The following is an 11,887-nucleotide window of genomic DNA, read 5'->3' as shown; positions in this document are numbered from 1 at the left end:
GATCAAGTCATATTCGAACCACTCTGTGTGAGGAGCACTCGGAATCCCCGATTCGTCATAGACTTAAACTTCCAAAACCTCTTTGTGCATTTCGGTTTGACCCAGTCATCCACTTTGGTCACATCGAGATCACTAAGTTTATCTACGTTTTCATCTCAGTGCAACCGATTTGAACATCGGTCACACCGAGTTGCAGCAACCGCTTGCGATTCTGCATCCCGGTGCCACCGAGTTGTTCCACTCGGTCACACCGACAGGGTCGGGATATATATACCCACGGGTGAGATTTTGGAAATTTCTTCAAAACCCCTTAGCCCGCGCATGTCCTGCTCTGCCTCCTAGGGTCTTCGGATCGCCTCCTCGCTGCCAGCGATCTCCCACCGCTGGTTTCTGCCGCCATCGACGGAATCTGCTCCGCCGTTGCCGCCATAGCGAACACCCGCCGAACTAGGGTATGTGTTCGATCCCTTGTGTTTTCTATTCACCTCCGATTCTAAGAACGAGGACAATGCCATGATTCTTGCCACGTATGAAATCAATCTATCCAGAGAAAAATTCCTTAGGCTTAGTTTGATTCAAAAAAATTAGGGTTAGCTCTCTGCTGAACTCATCTTGGACCGACTAAATCATAGAAATCGGTCTCACCGATTTGGCTTAGGCCATTGCACATGCGCTTTTTGGTCTGAATGAAAGCTGCAAATCGGTGTGACCGAGCTCAATTCTATGTGAAACGCTAGCAATCTCGGTGCCATCGAACTGTGACTCGGTCTGATAGAGTTCACTAGTTTAGGTTCCAAATGTTGCTTTGGTATCACCGAGTTTATCAATTCGGTAGCTCCGAGATCATTTCAGTAGGGAACTAAAACTAAGTTTTTGACTCATTTGTTTTGCAAAATCTCTGCACTTTGTGATGCTCATCTACTCTACCTCATCTATATCTATTCATAGGGTTTGCTGTCAGTTTGCCTGCCAAGATGTCTGACCAGAGTGATAGCCAGAATAAGTCTGAAGAGCAACTGCAAATGAGTGAGGGCACTAGTACCTCAAGCAGCTAGGATGAGGGCATCAGGAGCACACCAAGTAACCTGCCCAAGGTAGCCACTAGAGCAAGGAGGAAGAGAACCTCAGACTATGAGGATGAGGATTACGTTGTAGTTGAGGATGAGGCCACCTCAAAAAAGAAAGTGATGAAGAAGGAGTATGTCACTGCCGCTTCAACAAAGGCTGGTATGAACAAGAAGGCACCAGCAAGGAGAGTGCCTACATCCAAACCAAGGAAAGTTGCCACAGGAGAAACCATGAAATTCACATTAGAATCAGATGATGGTGAGGCTGTTGGTGATGGCAAGAAGAAGAAGAGGGCAAGAACCACTACTGCAAAAGTTCTTGGAAAGTCAACTATGGTGAGAGATTCTGAAGAGGAAGAGGAAGAGGATGCTGCACCAGCACCCAAATCCAAAAAGCTTATGGGAGATGCAATCAAGTCAGGTGCTTCTCCTAAGCCCAACCTGCTCCCAAAGCTGCTACTCAAACCACCAAGTCTGCACCCAAGAGAAGTACAAGAAACATCCCTGCTGCAGAGAAGAACAAGGCCCAGTGCTTTAAGTTGAAGAAGAAGATGCTGAAGCCCAAGTGCTGAGAAAGCTCAAACCAAAGATCCCAGACGACAATGACACTCATCCAGTGGCAGAGGACATGAGCATCAGGAAGGATGCAGGTTTGAGACTTTGGAGGAAGAATGATCCTTATGCTATGAGAAGGAGAACTGCAGTGGACTATAGGTTCCACACCAAAGAACAGCAAGACTTCTACGAGACCATTCTGCTTGACAAGAAGCCAATTGTCTATGACATGAGATGGGTTGACCGGACATACATCAAAGAGAATGAAGATCACTTCCCAGGTGTATATGACAGCTTCAAGGCTTGTGGAGTTGACAAGTTTGTTGGACAGAAGCTCACAAAGTGGAATGATGAGTTGATCATGCAATTCTACTCCACTGCTCATTTCTATCCAGATGGAAGGATAGTGTGGATGTCTGAAGGTGCAAGGTACCAGTCAACTATTGATGAATGGGCCAAGCTGATCAATGCTCTAGAAGATCATGAGGATGATTTGGATGTGTATGCCAATAAGAAGAAAGACCACAACTCAATGGCAAGTATGTACAAGGAAATTCCTGAGGAAGCCCTGGAAACTCACAAGTTGGGCTCTGCGAAATACTTGTTGTCTGGTCTGCCTACTATCAACACCATCTTGAGGCATACTCTATTTCCCAAGTCTGGAGATCATAGGATGATAAGAGGACATTAAATCAACTTGCTTCACATTTTTATTGTAGAGACAATCAAGAGGACAGCTGCTGATCAGAAAAGATATTGTGGGTATGCTCCACAAATTCAGGTGCTCATCAACTCAAAGATGGACACAGACACTTACTTGTTGGACAAGGAGCACTTACCTCTCAAGCTAGATTTTGAAGACAACATGGTTTTTATGGATGAGAATGATCATTCATCAGTGCAAGCACAAGAGAAGAGAGCAAAGGCAAGGGCAGATAAGGCTGCAAAGATGCCAAGTGCTGAAGAGGCATCTCAGGTGTTCTTGAAGAGCAAACAAGATCAACTTGGATTTATGATCCAATATACTTTGAGGATTAAGAAGGGCTTGGCCACCCTGACTCAGAATCAGGAGATTTTGGAGAGAATCATTGAACAAAAATTATATGATCTTGATCTGAAAGTCACTGATATACAGACAGTATTTGAGAAACTCTAGGAGGAAGCGGAGGAGAAGAAAGGAAATGCAACTACAGAAGCTTTTCAGTATTTGCCAAGAGGTCAGAGGTCAGCTGCAGTGCCAGTACCTGATACTAGAGCTACTACATCTGCACCAGCAGCCATAACTTTTGTGCCACCTCCAGCAGCCACTCCAGCAGCTCCAGCTACATCAACTGAAGCCTTCGTCCTTGGAGTGATCTCTACACCACTTCATGGAGATCAAGCTGAGAGACGCATAGCACTATGCATATTTGAACCTTTTGGTAACGTGTTGCCAAAGGGGGAGAAATATCTATAGATCATAGGCTTCAAGAGAGAGTGTTGCTTTTTGTCTCTCTGGCACTTTATTTGGTTGAACTTTATTATATGCTTGCTTAATACATTATGTCCTTGTGTGAGATACTTGTATGATCATGTGTTTGATCATATGCTACTTTAATGTGTGTTTGGATGATACTATCTCTTATATCCCTATATGATCATTCACCTTGCTTGGTGATGAGTGCATGCTTTTAATTGTTATCATTTTGAGCGCTCCACCAAGATGTATGTGACATGGAAGAGTAACCCATGATACTAATCGATTGTGCATTTGCATTCAAAAGCAAATCTTAAATAATGCACAAATTTAGGGGGAGCTCTTGCTTATCACATACTTCTCAAAGCGACGATGTATTTCAATCTTATTATCATTTGTCGAAGCTTTGATCTATATGTTGTCATCAATTACCAAAAAGGGGGAGATTGAAAGTGCAACTATCCCTGGGTGGTTTTGGTAATGATTAACAACATATAGCTCATTAAACTAATGCTATTACAAGATGAATATTTCAGGAAATTCAATGATTGGCATGGCATGGATTAGGAATTTGGATACCTCAAAATGCTAAGGACAAAGGACTGGCTCAAGCTCTAAAAGCTCAAGACTCTACATTTTACTTTTAGTGATCCAAGATCACATTGAGTCCATAGGAAAAGCCAATACTATTAAAAGGGGATGAGGTGTTGCTTAATGGCTTGCTTGCTCAAAATGCTTAGTGATATGCTCCAAAAACCCTCAACCACTTTCTCATATCCACATATGTCCCAAACCAAAAGTCAAACTCGGCCCCACCGATTTGATCTATCTGGCACCACCGAGTTCATTTGACATAGCCACTGCCAGAAACCCTAGTCACTTCGGTCTCACCGATAGGGATCTCGGTCTCACCAAGATGGGATTGCAAACTCTCTGTTTCCCTTTGTAACATTTCGGTCTAACCGAGATGAGCAATCGTTCCCACCGAGTTTGCAATGCAAACTCTCTGTTTCCCTTTTGTAATGTTTCGGTCCCATCGAGATGAGTGAATCGGTCCCACCGAGTTTGCTTGACCAACTCTCTGGTTAGCTTATTACCAAAGTCGGTCCAACCGAGTTTGTGTAGTCGGTCTCACCGAGATTACATTATGCCCTAACCCTAACAAAATCGGTCCCACTGACTTGACATGCCGGTCCCACCAAAATGCCTAACAGTCACATTATGAACTAAATCGTTTGACAGAGCTTTATGATTCGCTCCCACCGAGTTTGGTAAATTGTGTGTAACGGTTATTTTATGTGGAGGCTATATATACCCCTCCACCCTCTCCTCATTCATGGGGGAAGCCATCAGAACATGCCTACACTTCCAGCATTCACTTTCTGAGAGAGAACCACCTACTCATGTGTTGAGGCCAAGATATTCCAATCCAACCATATGAATCTTGATCTCTAGCCTTCCCCAAGTTGCTTTCCGCTCAAATCATCTTTCCACCAAATCTAATCCTATCAGAGAGAGTTGAGTGTTGGGGAGACTATCATTTGAAGCACAAGAGCAAGGAGTTATCAAGAAGACACCATCTATTACCTTTTGGAGAGTGGTGTCTCCTAGATTGGTTCGGTGTCACTTGGGAGCCTCCGTCAAGATTTTGGAGTTGAACCAAGGAGTTTGTACGGGCAAGGAGATCGCCTACTTCGTGAAGATCTACCCTAGTGAGGCAAGTCCTTCGTGGGTAATGGCCATGGTGGGATAGACAAGGTTTCTTCTTCGTGGACCTTGTTGGCATCCTCGACTTGGGGGTATCTAGTCCTGCCTGCCTGCGGCCCATCACGCGGCTCCATCGAGGGCCCGGTATGGCCCAGCTTCGACATCGACACCACAAGACCCTCGCGAGGGGCCAAGCCTCGCGAGGCGGACGATGCCAAGACCCCCGAAGTAGTTGGGCCTCCTCAGGAGGGATCTTGAGAGGCGAAGAGTTCTATGCAGCTACCTCATGAGGCTCAGCTGACGTGAGCCATGACGACCAAGGCCAGACGGGTGCCAGGCGGGTGCAGAGCGCAGGTTTCCTCTTTGGTGCAAGGGAGGTAAGCCACAGGTGCGGAGTCCCGAGGAATCAGCTAAAGTTTTCCATTCTGGTGCAACAAGACAATGACCGTCAGGATGGCAGGACGGAGGTCATCACCGAGCCCACCGCAGCGTCACGACGAGAGGCTTTTCGCAGGCGAAGACTACTTTTGTCAGGATGGACTGTACTACTTGTCCCCCTTCAAATACGTCGTTGTGGAATCCCTTCCCGCTCGTATTTGGGAAGAGGACCAAGGCCACTATATATAGGACTTAGCCACCACCATAGTGGGAGAGAGATCTATTCCAACCCGAGCACCACACCATCTCAAGAATACCTCACCTCCAGAGGCTTGTTCATCCTTTGTACTAGTTCATCCATAGCCCCACGAGGCAATCCACCACACCACACTGGATTAGGGTATTAGACCACAACGGTGGCCCGAACCAGTATAAATCTCTGTGTCTTTGTGTCTCTGTGAGCTTGACGCGATAGGCTAGGAAGGACCTCGAGTAGGCAAGTTGGGCAGGTTGAGATCTCCGCACGCACCCCAGAGTTCGAACCTCTCAAGGGTTGCCAGATCCCAAAATCCAAAATTTGGCGCGCCAGGTAGGGGTGCGTCGGATCCCCTCTTTCGTTGTTCGATCTGCCACTGCTCGGACAACTCCATGGCCGACGCGTGCAGGGCTCGTGCCGAGCGTCGGGCTGCAGTCGCCATCCGCGTCGCTCAGACGGCTCCGGCGGGCGATGGCTGCGCCCGCCGCGCTCCCTCTCCAGTGGCCAACGCCGCCACGGGCCCTGCCGACCATGAGCAGCAAGCTTCATCGCTGCACCCTTCGGTGCACCGTGACGGCGGCACTGCCACTCCGTTACTGACCCCAGCAGCTTCGTCATCCCACGCGCGCCGTGGCCAGGTGGATGCGCGTGCCGCTCTGCTCACGGCGCGGGAGCTTCTTCGCTACCGTCCAGTGGGAGATCTCTATGAGGAGTGGCTCCAACGGGCCGGCTCGCTCGTTTCCTCAGCAACCACCTGCAGCGGGCGACGTCGCGCACGGGGCTCCTCCTCCGTCTCCGGCCCGAGGCGCCATCATCGAGCCAAGGCGTATGGCCCCACGGCGCGACCCGCAACGCCCGACGTCGGCTCGACATGACGTGAGCTGCCAGGTGGTGCAACATACCGAAGGAGAAGCGCCCGTGCTTCCAGCGCCCCAACACCAGGCTCGCGAGCCACCGCAGGAGGTGGTGGCGCGCGCGCTAAGACTACGTTCCACCCCCTCGACGACCTCCTGTGGCCACGGTAGGATGCCGAGCGTTCACAGCAGAGCTCCGCAACGTCGTCTAGTCGAGCAAGTTCAAGCCCGACCTGCCTCCATGCTACGACGGCACTGCAGACCTCGCCGAGTTCCTATAGCTCTACGAGCTGAGCATCGAGGCATCCAACGGCGATGAGAAGATCATGGTAAACTGGTTCCCGATGGCCCTAAAGGATGGCGCGTGTTCTTGGCACCTGAACCTGACCGAGGGGTCGATTTCTTCTTGGGAGGAGATGCGCAGCCGCTTCATCGCCAACTTCCAGGGCACCCGCGACCGTCCGCCTATCGCGGGCAACCTGCGCCGCGTCAAGTAGCAACCTGGAGAGACCCTGCATAAGTATGTCCAACGCTTCAACAACGTCTGCCTCAAGATTCCCAAGGTGTCTGACGAGGCCATCATCTCTGCATTCACCGATGGCGTCCACGATGTCAAGATGAAGGAGGAGCTAGCCATCCATGAGGATCTCTGCACCACTCTGGAGATGTTCAACATGGCGAACAAGTGTGCAAGGGCTGAGGATAGGCACCTCTCCCTCCTTGAGATCCCTGACCCAGAAGACAAGGAGACCAAGACCAAGGACACAAAGTGCAAGGGGCCAGCCGTGCTCGCGGTAGAACCAGAGACCAAGCGCGGCTACGACCACCCCGAGTCATCCAAGGGCAAGCGGCCATTTTGCGCCTTCCACAACGTCTATAGCCACAACACCAGTGACTGCCAGGAGCTCAGGGCTCTCCACGACGGACACCTCGGTCAATGCCCCGAGCACAATGATCAGGGCTACGGTCGCATAGGTGGCCGAGGTGGAGGACGCTGGGATGGACGTGACCGCCATCAGAAGTGGTGCGACCAGCCTCGCGAGGACTGCTGGCAGGACCAGCCTCGCGAGGGCAACTTGAGGGAGCAGCCTGGCGAGGATCGCCCTCAGGGCAATGCAGCCTTGCCTCCTCTGCCTCCACCGCCAAGAAGGAAGGAAGATCACCACCAGGACGAGGGGGCTGGGGGCTTCCAGGAGCCGTGAGCCATCGCCTCGATCTTGGGAGGCTAACAAGCCCCAACTTCCCACCATGTCTTCAAGCCGTTTGCGCGCGAGGTCAATGCAGCGCTCCCCAAGCTTTAAGAAACTCACCCCCTCCAGTTGTCCAAGTGCGCCATCACCTTCGACTCCTCAGACCGGGTCAAGTGCGCGGCCACTGCTGGCGCGTTCCCATGCTCTGCTCCCCTGTTATCAGCAACGTAACCATGACCAAGACCCTCATCGACGGCGGAGCAGGGATCAATGTTCTCTCTGTTCAGACATTCGACAAACTCTAGGTGCCATACTACCAGCTGCACCCCACCAAGCCATTCTCAGGAGTGCCCGACGGATCAACACACCCGATCGGGCAAGTTCGCCTCCCTGTCACCTTCGGTGAGCGCAACAACTACCGCACCGAGCTCATCGACTTTGACGTCGCCGACATTCGTCTTCCCTACAATAACATCCTAGGGTACCCAGCACTGGCCAAGTTCATGGCAGACACGCACCATGGCTACAACATCCTCAGGATGCCAGGAAGTGCCAGCATCATCACGGCCGCCTATCAAGAGAAGGATGTGGTGTGCTCCCTCGAGCGCGCTTTCTAGGCTGCAGTAGTTGAAAACCCAGAAGACGAAGACAGTGCCCTCCCTCCTGAGGTCGCCCCCAAGACAAAGAAGCTACAACTGAGCCAGGGGTCTCATGAGGAAGCATCACCCGAGGATGCAGCGCTGAGTCTCGCGTCTCCAGACGTGGCGCCTTCTCCCATCGCATAGGGAGGCGCGCCCGGTGCCCCTCTCAGGGTGGGCCTTAGACCTAGCTAATTTCATGAGAGTGGCGCTCGGGCACCATGTGGAGGCACTCTTCAAAGCACGCTTCCCAGGAGAAGGCACCAAGCGTGAGGCACCAGGCATCTAGGAGTTCATTCGCAAGGCGATCGAGGAAATTTAGGAAGGAAGGGTTCTGCAAGGCGGTCGTCACATGCCGCGAGGCGGAGCTCATTGCCCTAGCAAGAGTAAGGAGTTCCGCATTTGCATGGACATCCCTGGGCTCAACAGGGCCGCGTCTCGGCAGTTCATGTGTCCGTCCTGTGTCGGCCGATGCAAGGGTCCACCCCAGAGCTACGTCCGCATGCCTTTTGCCCTAGCGGGCGCGGCTGAGGCGTTCCAGCGCTGCCTAAGGGACGCCCAGGTGGCCTACGAAGCCAGGCACCAGGCGCTCCTGGCGGAGATGGAGGAGCACTCTCAGGAGCCATCCGGTCCCTCCGTGCCTTTCTAGGCTCAGCACCGGAGCGGCTCATGATGGACGGCTTCAGCAGCGTGCATTTTTGGCTACTTCAACAACTCTTCAGCAACGGTACCAGGTGACATCTCTCTAGTTCGTTCAGTTTGGGGGCGCCCCTCGGGCTGCACTATCCCTGGGCCGTGTGGGTCCGTCCCTAAGGCATGTATCCCCTTTTGCATTTTATCCGAGCAAGTTACCATCCCTTGCAAACTACTTTTGAATTATTGACTACATGACCGACACTTCGTCGCTAAGAACGTCTCGCACCCTCGCAAGCCCTCCCACGACCGCCTCATGATTAAGGACTAGCATGGCGTCTGTGCTTGGGTCCGTCCCTGCAGTGTCGCTAAACCCAAGTAGCTGAGCTCTGGCTCACGGGCCAGCCCCGTGTACGTCACCTCCCATGGCTCTGGGTGCCTTGTTCTCGCATGAGCTAATCGTGGGTGGATGAGTGAGGGCGCGCGACCTAGTTCCCCCGTGGCCACGGGAACCGCGCGCCTGTTATTTTTCTTCAGGATCTTTGCATGAGAAGACTGGGCACGGCATCTGTGCTCAGGTCCGTCCCTGCAACGTCGCTAAATCTAGCAGCTGAGCTCTGTCCGGCGGGCCAGTCCCGTTCACATCAGCTCCTGGGGTCTTTGGTGTCTCGCCTTCTCATGCAATAACCTCAGGAAACTCATTCGGCGCAGGCTGCCTAACCATCTTGCAGGACAATTCCAAGCATCCCTAATCAAGACCAGGTGCAACCCACCTTGAGGTAGGGCCTCGTGAGTCCCGCGCTAGCTCACGGGTGCCCATATACACCTCCTCCAGCCCTGCCGTGTGAGCCACGTGCTAGGGAGGGGCTGTACACGCCTCGGGGGCTCTCCTTAGAGGGAGCCCCCTCCCACGCACCAATGGAAGCACCATGCTTCGCGCTGGTCATCGACACTGCCGAGGAGCAGCTATGCTTGTGCAAGAGCAGAAGCGCTATGCTCCGCGGTGGTGATAAACAACTGGGGTGGCCTCACGGCCGCATTAACCTCTGGGAGCCTCCAGGCTCAGTGACTAGCCTCACCGCCCTGCTCTTCCTCGGGAAGGTAGTGCGACGGGGCTGTACACGGGGGCTACGCTCAGGTCACGCCTGGCGTACCCCACCTCGCTAGGCCTCACAGGCCTAGTCTTCGTGCACCCCTCCCAAGCGAGAGCTTGGCGAGGGAAAGGTAGGATGGTCTGTTCGTATGTCAAGGGGGACTCCTGAGCATTGCGACTCAGGACCCTAACTGGTCACGTAGCCCCTCACCTCTTGGGCTCGTCCTGGTGATCCGGACGACCCAACAATGACTAAGGTATGCACGGGTCCAGGCCCTGTCGACGCAGAACGCCAAGACATGTTTGTCACCCTTCTCCTTCAAGTTGTTCGTACGTCAAGGGGGACTCCTGAGCATCGCATCTCAGGAGCCTAACTGGTCCTGTAGCCCCCCACCTCTTGGGCTCGTCCTAGTGATCCGGACGACTCAACGAAGGCTGAGGCATGCGCGGGGCCGGGTCCTGCCGACGCAGAACACCGAGGCTTGCCCCTGCATCTTTTCCTAAGCTGTTCGCATGTCAAGGAGGACTCCTGAGCATCGCGACTTAGGAGCCTAACTGGTCCCCTAGCCCCTCACCTCTTGGGCTCATCCTGGTGATCCGAACGACCCAACGACGACTGAGGTACGCGCGAGGCCGGGCTATGCCGACGCAGAACAACAAAGCAAATGGAAAAGCTGAAGGAGCATAATGTAGTTATTACGAGACATATTGTTCCAAGCAAATAGTTTTAAATGCCTCCCCGAGGCATGCCGCATGGTGCAGGATAAACAAGCAAAAGCAGAATCTCCATGCCACCTCCTCAGACTTGGGTGTCACCGCTGCCCGCCAACAGAGCCGCTTCGTCACCGGGCGCATCGCCCGTTCCACCGGCTTCAGTTGGAGGACCGACGACCAGGTACTTGCTCAGCATGGTGTCCACAGAGCTCTTCACAGCAGAAGCAGCAGCATCCCAGGAGTCGGTGTCCACCGGAGTGAGGAAGGAGGAGAGGTTGAAGCTGGCATCCCGGAGATAAAGATGGCTGAAGACGCATGTGAGAGCCGAGGAGGAAAGCGAGCACGCCTCGCCTTCCACCAAGGATGTAAACCCGTCGACAGCATCTTCGAGCACCACCATGACTTCAGGAAGCGGAGCAGCAGGGCTCTCCCTTGGGGTCGTCACCACCGCCTTTCCCGAGGGACCGTCTCCAAAGAGCGCCTTCTGGGCCTTGTGGAAACGTTCCTCGAGAGAGAAGAGGGTGTCGTGCTCCATGGTGGCCGCCTTCTTGGCCTCAATCAGGGCCGCTTGGGCTGCCTTCGCCTCCTCCTTCAGCTTCGTCAGGCGGTCGTGCTATCCAGCCTGCTCTAAGGCCGTCTTCTTCACCTCGGCGTCCCAGCTGGCGATGTCAGCTTCCTGGGCCTTCAGCTTCTCCTCACGCTCCTGGAGCTGGCTCGCTTGGGTGGCCTGCTGGTCCGAGAGGGTCTTCAGATCAGCCTCCGCCACACGGCACCGATTCTCAGATTTTGTGGCCTCCTTTCGCGCCAGGTTGCGCGCCGTGGCAGCCACCCCAAGTGCATTCTGGGCCTCCTCCGTGGAGCACCAGGTCGCGCGGACAGACGCTTTGGCCTTGAGCCAGCCAGAGATCAACCCTAGGCGCCCTCGCGCTGAATGACAATCCGGGCCCTGAAGCTCACCCTGGAGGAGGTCCAGCATCGCCCTCACCTCTTTCAGGGTCCCAGAGGGAGCAGGAACACCGTGACTCGGCCTCGCGCTGGGCAAGGGAGGAGACGCCCTCGGTGCCAAGGCAGAAGAAACCTCAGCCTCATGAGGGACCGGGGGCTCCGGAGGCTGGTTGTCCTCAGTAGCCGCCGCAAGACTGGGCGCTGAAGGAGTCAGGCCTGCCAAGGGCACCGACACCTCCAAAGGACGGGCATCCACGTCCTCCGAAGCTGGCATTGCCCCTAGGGATGCGGGGGATGCGTCATTCTTCTTCACCAGGGCCGCGGGGGCCGCTCCATCGCTTGCTGTTGTCGTTGTTGTTTCTGTTGTTGTTGTTGTTGTTGTTGTTTCCGTTGTTATTGTC

This window comes from Triticum aestivum, chromosome 6B, assembly GCF_018294505.1.
Source record: "Triticum aestivum cultivar Chinese Spring chromosome 6B, IWGSC CS RefSeq v2.1, whole genome shotgun sequence".
In the NCBI taxonomy this organism is placed as follows: domain Eukaryota; kingdom Viridiplantae; phylum Streptophyta; class Magnoliopsida; order Poales; family Poaceae; genus Triticum; species Triticum aestivum.
The sequence above is the reverse complement of the archived record's forward strand: the minus strand, read 5'-3'. Positions refer to the sequence as shown.